This window comes from Tiliqua scincoides, chromosome 7, assembly GCF_035046505.1.
Source record: "Tiliqua scincoides isolate rTilSci1 chromosome 7, rTilSci1.hap2, whole genome shotgun sequence".
In the NCBI taxonomy this organism is placed as follows: Eukaryota; Metazoa; Chordata; class Lepidosauria; order Squamata; family Scincidae; genus Tiliqua; species Tiliqua scincoides.
In genome coordinates this window covers 40,396,811-40,408,164 of record NC_089827.1, presented here as the reverse complement: position 1 = coordinate 40,408,164, position 11,354 = coordinate 40,396,811, and positions in this window count along the sequence as shown.

Sequence of the window (11,354 nt, the reverse complement as noted above, 5' to 3'; positions counted from 1 at the left end):
GTTACCTGTTGTACTACTTTGCATGGACCACCAATTGGACATACCGCTGGAAGTAACTGGCAATGATGTCATCGCCAGTTACTTCCAGATTGGGAGGCCAGACACAATGCAACAAACACTAGTAAGAGGCTCAAGGTGGATAGGAGGGCTTTTTTTGAGTGGTGAAAACCACATGCTGGAGCTCTGTCCGCCAAGCCGAGCTCCCCACTGCTGCTTGTTCTGTTGCATTGCTGGTCTCACTGCTGTGCAGCACAGTGCTGGGAGTCCCGGGGTACCACTAGACACCATCACAAATACCACTGGTGGTACAAGTATCACAGGTTGAGAAACACTAGAACATTCAGGCCTGGGAGGGAGGGTGAGATATGGCAGAGGCTTGCTCTACCTATTCTGTTCCCTTTTCCAGGCCTGATCAGCCCGTGTTCTACCCTCCCCCTGTCCAGAAACATCCCTTCCTGTCTCCATTCTGCCCTCTCACCATCCCAATGGTGCCTGGCATTTCACTCACCTCATCCAGCAGCGGATCTTGAAGCAGCATTGGCAGGATGGCATAGGCTTCCCCTCCAGGACTGCTTGCTCTGTCGGTGCCACAAATATGCTTTACAGCACATTGGAGACACCCTTGGCCAGTGCAGGGGCCTCTGCACCAGCTGGCGATAGGGTTAGGATTGCACGGTGAGTGGAAAAAGACCCCTTTCATAAGCAAAGAAATTCAATGACAGGATGACTTCAGAACTGTTCTTATTTATTCCTACCCCACACTTCCTGCAAGGAGTACAAGGTCATATCTATGGGTATTCCCCTTTCCACATTTTTATTCTCACAAAAATCCTGCAAGGTAGGTTAAGCTGAGAAAGTGACTGGCCCAAGGTGCCCTAATGATTTCAGGGCTGGTTGGGTCTCTTGGTCAAGCTGGTGCTTTAACTACATTGGCTTCAGTGTCTTCGCATATCTAGGTGAACTGGCCAGGGAGAATTCTTTTGCTACCCCATGCATTAGTAGGTTGTGCTAAATTCAGCAGGGAGCAACAGTAAAAGTAAGGCTGTTTCTAGAATCCAGCCCAGGAGGTGGGTGCAGAAGGATCACAATCACTATTATTAAAGATCAGCTTTCTCCCCTACATGCCTTATCTTTTATAAAGCTCTACCTATCCAAGTGCTCAGAATAACATGAAAATCAATGTGTGTGTGGAGGGGGGGGAGGTAGGGAATAGTACTGGTTAGTACTTGGATGGGAGACCACCTGGGAATACTGGGTGCTGTAGGCTTATACCACAGTCTTTCGAGACTGAAGGTTGCCAACCAACCAGTGATACTTTGGGGGACAAAGTCTGAGAAACACTGCAATAGATATACAGCTTGGCCCTGTCTGTTTAGATTTGTTATGCTAAATAACTGCTGGAGGGAGGGCGGGTGTCCAATCAGGACCAGGACCACAGCATATGGGGAGCACATCATCCTCTTTGTGCTGTCCTGTTAACTATAACCTGCCTGGCTCCCTTCCTTTCTCTTCTCTCTGGTAGTGGCTGCTTTCACCTGAGTTACTCAGTGGATTCTTTTCACTAGACAGGCTGTGAGAAACTGGCAGGGAAGAGAAGAGCCCATCCTATGTTCAGGGGAAAGCAGCTGACTTCAGCTCAAGTGAGGGGGGGGGATGGAGCAATGCAGGGTGAGTCAGCATCTGTAGTAACAGCTGGAAAGCTCCCTGGAGCCAGGAGTGAAGGGTGTAGTCAGAAATATTGCAGAGGGAGACTTGAGGGCACCCGGGGGGGGGGGGGAAGGTATAGGGATCAATGCTGAACAGCCAGAATTTAAATGAAGGGAGTCCAAGATGTTTACAGGTATTCCATTGTATTTAAGTTCCGTATATTACCATTAGGAGCACAATCCTGGGCATGTCTACTCAGAAGTAAGTCCCATTATCTTCCATGGGGCTTCCTCTCAGGAAAATGTGCATAGGATTGCAGCCCAAATTGGCCTAGCGTTGGCCAGACATCCCAGTTGTCCTAGGACTATGTGGTCCAATACACGGCCCATGGGCCATCTGTGGCCTGCAAGACCCTTTATGGTGGCCCCCAAAAGCCCCGATGAAGACCTCCCTGCCTTCTGCTTCAGCACTTTCTCGGTCTCCCTGCTGCACTGTTCGCCTTTGGAGAAGGAGAAGCTGGAATGGTGCAGTAAAGAGATTTAAAAGCCCCACTGCACCTTCCGCCACCTCCGTCTCCTTCCAACTGAGCGGGCCTAGTAACTTTGGCAGCTTAGAACTTGGACATAATTGGTTGTGGCATCATCAGGTTGCCGCCAATTACTTCCACATCTACACAGTCAGGCAGGTTAGGTGGCCCCCTGGCTGCCAGAAGTTAGACCACCCTGCCCTAGGATGTGACTTTGTACTCATCAATCAAAACATTGGAAGGTTGGAAAATTCACTTCTTAGTGAGCAACTGGGTAGAATTCTGCTTGCATGCCTTTCCTGATCATCTCAGCAAGTAAAAGGACTAGAATCGCTTTATTTTTAAATGACAGCCTAAGATATAGGGAAGAGAACCAGGTTCTCCTCTGTTTCATTCCCTCCCCCCCAAAAAACTAATTTACAGCCCTGTTGCTCAAAGTCACAATAACAAGAAAAAAAAGTGGTAGTCAGGGCAAGCTGAATGCTAACTAGCAGGCTGAGCTTCTCCAGGACTTTGTGTTGGAACTTTCGTGCTACTATAGAGGACCTTGTGCCTTGTACCAAGACCTACTGCCTTGCGACCGTCCTTCAGACATGGGGGCATGTGAAACCCCCCCACTAACATAAGCCACACATTTTAAGGAGACTGTGACTCACGCACAGTCTTTGCCTGCCTGCCCGCCCTGTCTTGTATCTGTTCCAACTCCACCATAACCCTAGACTTGATCCTGCCAAAAGCTGGATTCTCTGATCTGAATCCAGCAAATATTGCTCCGTTAGTACTATCCCACATTTATATGCGTGACTAGGCAGCCTCAAATATCTTCCCAGCTGCTCAGCAGTCCAAGCCCATGCATGTTTACTTGAAAGTAACACTGACTTGAATGAGACCTGCACCCAACTAACTGTACAATCCTATACATGTTTACTTAGAAGTAAGCAGGGATGCGCCTGAGTCATGAGTCAAGTCACATGACTTGACTTGTGAGTTATAATGCACAGCTGTTCCTACTTGACTCAAGAAAAAATTTGAGTCCCAAATCAGAGTCGTTTTGAGAAATGAGTTGAGTCGCAAGTCAATGATTTCCGTGAGCAAAACTTCACAGGCCAAACAAAACTAAACACCCTTAAGTCTTCCTTCTCCCCTCAACCCCCAGCCCCTGCCTCCTGGAACCAACCTACCCTCCTACCATGTCTGCTGCTGCTGCTCCCATCCTTCTGAATGCCAGCTTCTGGATCTCTCACAAAATCTTTCAACCTGATGCAGAAGCGGAGAAGAAAAAAAAAAGGTAAGCCAGAACACACGCACACTAAAGAGATAAGGACTTGAGTCATTTTGAGTCAATGATAGGGACTGGCCCTGAGTCGCGAGTTGAGTTGATTTGTCAAAAAGAGCAGTTTAGCACGATTCGAGTTGAGTCCATCCGAGTCGAGTACCCATTCCTGGAAGTAAGTTCCACTGTGTTCAATGGGGCTTACTCCAGAGTAGGATTTCAGCCTATATGTGACAAATCTCTCAATGCTGTCTTGTATACTATATCTTTTTAATTATCTTGTCCATGTCTTTTAATCATAGACATGCACCCAGAGGACTTAAGACAACTGGCAGGTATGTTTTGTTAAAAATCTAAATAACTGTAATATGGTACTAATTTAATCTGTGGTCTGCCCCACGGAAACTTTCAGGACAATCACACATTCAAATGTACAAGAAAAAAGACATTTTGTTTTTTCAGGAAATTAAAACAGAATGGTGAGTTCTATGACTGATATCCATGAAGAATCCTTTTGACTAGTGTCTAGATTTCAGCTGCATCATTCAACTTCAACTCGCCACCAAAAATCTCTTTCCTCTTCTCCTACGCTTATCCCTCCAAAGCACTTTTCCGCACTTTAGATAGGGTTGGACAAAAACATTCATCTCATGGCTAAGCATTAATATCCTTCCATTCACTCAGTAGCGTCCAGTACCGCTAAAAAAAGAGAGGATCCTCCCCCCTTTTCTACATAAATACATTTGCCTTTTTCTTTGAAATCAAGCTGATTGATGAGTGTATCTGATAAAATCCCTCAAAGGACCACCCGGCTATGTTTGCAAGAGCAGCCAACAGCAAACAGCCCATTTATTCTACAGGAAACAAAGACTGCAGAATCCCTCCCCAACATCAGCTAAAGCAGTGTAAGGAAGCAAGAGACTTGTGAAATTAGAATGTGATGGATGAAGGAATGGGGCACTGAGGGCCCAATCCTATCCAATTTTCCAGTGCTGGTGCAGCTGTGCCAATCGGGCATGCGCTGCATCCTATGGTGAGGAGGCAGTACCTTGAGGCTGCATTGAGGCTGCACTGGTGCTGGAAAGCTGGATAGGATTGGGTCCTCAGGCTTTTGCCCAAACAGGGCCTGGCCCTGAATGATTTAGCACTCTGGAAATATTCCTAAATGAAAATGCTCCACTGGAACTTGGTATGGCCTCAGGTAACCTCTACCACAGGGAAGTGGCTGAGATTGAGAGTGTAAGATGACCCATTCCCCTCCTTTGTGTAGTCAGTGCAGGACTGTAGGATTGGCGGTTTCTGGACACAGTGCATTCTTCTGAGTGAGAGGTTGTAGGACAATGTTTCCCAAAGTGCGTGCTGCGAGCCTATGTGAAGTGGGTCGCGAGCTGGGCCTTCCACCCTCCTTGTATCTGTTTGGCTCTCAAAAGGAACTTTTTCAGAAGGGGGTGAGTGTAGTGATGGCCAGAATACCTCATTGAGAGGCCCTGGAGAACTCTTCTGGGATGCACCAGGCTGACAACCAATTCTACTGGCCTCTGAAGGCCTCAGAATGGTCTGCAGAAGCATCTGGAAACACCTTCTGGTTTTTTAATGCAACGTTCGGTTTTACTGGAAGTCATTTCCAGATGCTTTTGTGGACCATTCTGAAGTCCACATTGGCCAGGAGAGTGGATTGCCAGCCCAGCATGATCCAGGAGAGACCTGCAGGGCCTTCCTGAAAGCATTCCAGCACAAGGAGCATTGCGACCCACTGCCGGAGGATGAGGTGGGCTGCAGCACCGAAAGGTTTGGGAACCACTGTTCTTGGATATGATCTGTGAGAGATTGGAATCAGCCAGCCTCGAACCAATGCATTTTTTGGGGTGCTGAGCTGCCACCCCAGGATAGGATCAGATGGTGCGAGCATCAGATGGTGCTCGCAGGAATGTTCTACAAACCTCATCCATTCAATGCTCAACCTGTATATTAATGAATAAAGCAGACATTACAGAACCTGGAAGCCTGTAGTGACCTCTCCTCCAAAGGAAGGCAGAACCCAGGTAGTGCTACACCACTGGAACTTGTCACCACTTCGGAAAATGGGGCAGAAGGATGTAACAGACAGGAAACTAGAAAAGGGAATGGTTGGCATATTGCATCTTTGACTTCATTTAGTTTTGACTCAAAGCTATGCCAGAAGGCATGGGGGGGAGGGTACAGCTCTCACCTTTCTTTCAGGGGTTCTCCTATGCCCTCTTTTATTCTGACAGAGCTCCTGTGCCTCTATGAAGACAGAAGTTCAGCAGGTTGATACTTTTGCTGCCACAGAGAAGCACTGATAGCAAACCATGTCACTCTTTGGACATCTAGCTGTTATGCACCAGTTATGGATGAATCCAGCTGGGAGAACTTTTTTACCATCAGTGCTTCTTTATGCCAGGAAAAGAATCACCTTTTATATATCTATCTTTGGTGGACTCATGGCAGAATAACAGCAGGCCACAAGTGAAGCTTGTGCTTTATTAACTGGCCTACCTCGAGCCATCTGATCTACAAATGTAGTTAAATCACATGACATGAAGGAGTGGGCAAAAGGCAGACCAATTTCCAGTGGCCTGGGTATTACCTGCAAGTTTGTTGGATTCCTGCAAGGAATGCTGGGCTATTTGGGCCCTGAAAAGCATTTCTTGTGTTCTTATGCAAGAATGCATATTTGGGATCACCAAACACAATTAGTCATGGCTTAACAGTTCAGAGATTGTGCTTTGTAGTTTAATACACATCCAGAGACTCGGGGAAATCTCTCCTCCCCCTTTTAAAACTTAACTAGACCATACAAAAGTGAAGTCAGCCTTTGTGTCATTTCAGGCTGCAGATGGAAAATTCCCATGTTTTAGTGCATCCAATTTTAAAATCTTCCTGTACATACAAAATGGCATATCAAGGAGGAAGGTTAGAACAGAAATCCTCTCTCTAGAGCAGCAATTTTCAACCACAGTGCCCCAGCACATTAGTGCACTGCAAACGGTCTGCAGGTGTGCTGTGGGAGTTTGGAGGAGGTTCATTGGGGGGGATATGAGCCATTGGGAGAATCAGTAGGGAGGTTATTGGGAGGAGGCCATTGGAAGAATCATTAGGGTCATTGGGGAATGTAAGCCCCCTGCAAGCAGTACAGTGTGCCTTGTCAGTTGTCAAAAAATGGATGGTGTGCCTTGAAAATTTTAGCACCTTCTCAGTGTACTGTAAGATGAAAAACATTGAAAATTACTGCTCTAGAGTGTTAGTTTTCCATAGGCAGAAAGATGCTGATGGTGGGGAACGTTAAAACATGTGATTCCCCCACGTACAGTCCTTGAACTCTGTGCCTTGTGATCTAAGAAAACTAAAATGGCAGCTTAATGGAGACCTGAGCCCATTGGTGGCCTTCAGACTTGGGCTGACAGCCCACACCCATCAGAGGGCCCACATGGCAGAATCAACCCAAGACTCTCAGTCCTGGTCACAGTGGTAACTCCCAGTGCACAGGCAGGAGAACAGGCAGGAGTTCCATGGGAAGGGCAGTGCAGGACTTTGGCAATCATTGTATCCTGTGGCACCATGGAGGTCACTAGAGATCTCCTCAGGGGACAGGGACTTTTGTCTGTTTTGCCCGCACAGACAAGAGAACCTCCGTGTCAGGCTGACACAGAGGATCTGATTCAGCAGAGCAGGGCTCCGCTGGTCCCACCTGCTCCCAGGTAGGTTCCTCCCTCCTCCATCCTCCCCCTGCCCCAGAATGCCTCCTTCCACCCTGAAAGCCTGCACTGCCACCTGGAGCTCTTACCTTGCTCCAGGCAGTGTCCTTCCAGCACTGAGCCCAGTGCTGGTGCTTCCACGGTGCCATAAATGTGCTTTACAGCACATTTGTGACACCTAGAGCTAGCGCTGAAGGTGCATAGGATTGGGCCCTAAGCCATATTATTAACTGATTTTGGCCCAACACCAACGCTTGACAATTAAAAATATGCTTAGAAATATTAACACATGCAGATGAGTACTGTGCAAGGAGAGATAGCAAATCTCCCTTCAGTTCTTAACTTCAACAATCAAAATGTTCATTAGGCTGCTATTCCTTTTGTATATATTGCATGATTATTGGTGCTAACAATGTTAATGTTAATATGGTAGGAGGGTGATTTTTGTTGGGAAAGTGGAAAAAAAAAAGAGTTTCTCATCCCCCCATGCACCCTGCAACTGCTATTTATGGTTTTAACAAACAACACACAGGGCCAAATCATGTGTCATTTGTCCCTGAGACACACTGTTAGATTTCTTCTGGGACTATTAAAATAATTTCCTTTTTTATCCAAGTGGTCAGTGGTTGGGAATTTTCTCAGTTATCTCCTGGGGCAAGGAAGCAGTCCATCACACGCCCCATTGAGAGGAATCAGAGCGCACTCTTGTGTGGCTCCCATTCGAGAACTCTGCTCTTTATCTTTCCTTGTATTCAGCTCTTTTTAAAACATTCGTGAACATTCCAGGTCATGCTTATGAAGCAGGAATGGGTAGCATGTCTATCTTGTTTTAATAGCCTATAAAATTGGATGCTTATGCTTGATTCTGATAATTATTTCATAGGATACTGACACATCAAACCCTCCCCCCCTTTTTCCTGGAGATAATCTCCATCTTGTCCTATTAGTAAATTATGGTTCATCTCAACTAAGTCTTGGCATGTAGATTTATCAGGTTTAATTTTCGCAAACAAGGGGATTCAAAATTACCCTAAAAGCTTTAATGGACAGAGATCCACAAAGCAGTTAAAGAGAGAATTCCTAGTAGTGGTGACCTTGAGGGCTAGGGTAGCTTAGAGAATCAGGGATTCATATTAGGGGCCCCTCCCCACTCTGTTCATAATTTTTATGGCCATTTGAATGTTTGGAACCTAGTAAGTAGGAACATTTAAAGGGCATCGGTCCATGTTTTCCATGAAGGCCAATTGTTTGACTGAACAAACTTCAATTAGTACTGCCTTCGGTTTCAGAAAATATGTGTCTGGGAGGGAACAAGGGATCCTGGAGGAAGCCAAAAGCAACAACAAGTACATGCTTTTATCGTTTTTTTGTTTTGAAAAAGGAACTAATGTGTTGTTTTGTGGAAATATACTGAGTACTGTTATTTAATTTGTCATCCCCACCATGAAAACTGAAGCTGCAGAGGATAAGTTTATAATGATAATAAGGTAAAAAGGACTCTTCCTGGAGAGCCTGCTCCTCTATGACTCTCCCTGTGTGCTTAGCTCAGCTATTGAAATGCCATCTTTGTAACAGTAATGAGGAGCAGGGCTGTCTTAATGGTGGCACCCTTCCTCTGGACTTCTGTCTTGTGCCTCATTGTGGTCTCCTGACGTTTGGTTAAGGCTCTCCCTGTTTTAGAAGGCCTTTGGATGAGCTTGGTTTTGCTGGGGTGGGGGGAGACGACACCGAAACATGCAATTCCCAATCTGTACATACGGCTTGTGAAGTTCTGTACATATGATCACACAGCTCTACATAGTGGTTTAGGAGAAGACTGAAATCCTATAACTTTCCTGGGAGAAAGCCCCACTGAGCATAATGGGACTTACTTTTGAGTAGACATGACTAAGATTGTGCTGTCAGCCATATTTTTTGTTGATTCCAGCCTATTATCGATGCTTCACTATTTTTGAATAGAGCCCCGTAAGCATACTACTTTATTGTAGGGCAGATACAGCTAATAGGAAGAAAGAAAAGTGTAAAGGTGGTCTAACATCATTCCATAACAGGAAGCTCTAAGGTTTAACTCTTAAATGGCCATTTTACAACATCCCTCCCCTTTTAGTTTACAACTTGAATGTAGTGTTTCAATTAACGAGGTGTTCTTCTTTCCCAGGCATAATAATAGCTTTCCTCAGAAACAGGAATCTCCTCTAGTGTGAGACTATGCTACTTAAAAGTGACTCATCCAATTTTCTATCCTATCCAATTTTCCAGTGCTGGTGCAGTTGTGCCAGTGGGGTGTGTGCTGCATCCTATAGTGGAGAGGCAGTCTCTAGAGCCTTCTTAAGGCTCATTTGTTTCCTTGCCATTTTTTTCCTTACCATGGGACTGCAATGTGGTTACACCAGAGCTGGAAAGTTGAATAGGCTTGGGCCCTCAGTAACTGGCAGCAAATCAGATAAAACTGGATCCTAGCAAAAGCCAGGTTATGTGTGGCTGGTTGGTTGGAAGGTGGCCTCTCTGGTTCTGATGGGTGGGCTATCCACCTGGCTGCGAGGGATCAAGGGATCCTTGACAAGGTGTCCTTTGGAGGTTCCCTGCCTACTTTTATGGCCACTTTATGTTGGTGGGAGGTGTGGCAATGGATGCAGCTTTCTATTTTCCTTCTGTGGATGCCACCCCTGCCGTTACCAAGATAAGGGAGGGTGCCGTCACCAAGATAAGGGAGAGTGCCACCAATGGCTATCAGTTGCTCCCTCACCCTCAGCTGCTGTGAGGAGCAAGATTCCAGGTGTGCCATGCAGCAATTAGGGAAGAGCAGCATGTATATGAAGGGCTGGATCTTTTAACCTGTTGGCTTTAGGTAGACAGGATGCTGGGACTGAATCCATTCAAAAAGAAACTTCTGTGCAGAGTCGTAATCAACCCAGAATTTTGTCTGAAATCTGGAACCAGAGTAGAATCTGAATCCCTGAGAAACTCAGCTTTTGTCTATAGAAAGGAAGCGTTCCTAGGCCATTTGCTTTGGAGGATGTGTAATTGTTGTGATGGACTGCTCCTTGGCTATGTTTTTGAATTCTGGTCTAGAAGCGGGATTGGGGTAATAACGGTTTAGACCTCATGATTTGAACCTCACAGCATGCTTTGGTAACCACAAATAAGAAAGCGAGAGAGGGAAATGGAGCGTGCAAGGCGAGGAGGAAGTGCAAGCGCAAAGCGTGTTTATGATGATGGCCAAACCATGAAGCCTGGTCTGTGACATCTGAACTGGCCTGTGGCTTTCATCCTGCATAACAGCAGAAGTTGTCTCTTTAATACAAATGATGGGGCTGTAAATAATAATAATAATAATAATAATAATAATAATAATAATACAGGTATTTATATACCGCCTTTCTTGGTCTTTATTCAAGACTTTATTCAAGTTGGTTTACATAGGCAGGCTTATTTAAATCCCCGTAGGGATTTTTACAATTGAAAGAAGGCACTATCTTTCAAGAGCCACAACAATTCAGATGTTTCATTCTGATCTGGCCTCCATCCTGGCCTCCATCCGCCCATGCTCAGAGCAGATGGAATAGCTCAGCTTCAGCTTGTCAGCTGCTTCAAGGTCGCATGGTGCCGGTGGCCTCAAACTGGCGACCTTGTGGATGTTATCTTCAGGCAAATGGAGGCTCAACCCTCTAGACCAGAACTCCTGCCCAACTCAGTGGCTGAGCATATTTGTGGCATGCAGAAGGTCCCAGTTTCAATATCTGATACTTACTACTCTGCATTTGTATAGACCTTTTTGAGTGTGCAGAGCAATTCAAATACTGGTGATCCTTACAAGAACCCAGTAAGATGAGTATTATTATCCCATATTGCAGTGGAGGCCGAGAGGACGTGGCTTGCTTAAGTTCACAGAATAAGGGCACAATCCTAACCCTTTATGTCAGTACTTTCCAGCACTGCATAGCAGTGCCAATGGGACATGTGCTGCATCCTGCGGTTGGGTGTCACTCACAGAGGCCTCCTCAAAGTAAGGGAATGTTTGTTCCCTTACCTCAGAGCTGCACTGACCTTATGTCAGTACTGGAAAGCACTGACATAAGGGGTTAGGATTGCACCCTAAGTTGATGACCGTGGCAAGATCCGAGGTAGGAAAGTCCTGATGGTCAGTCTCTTAACCACACTATGGAGGTCTGGGAAAGACCCCCCCCCCATC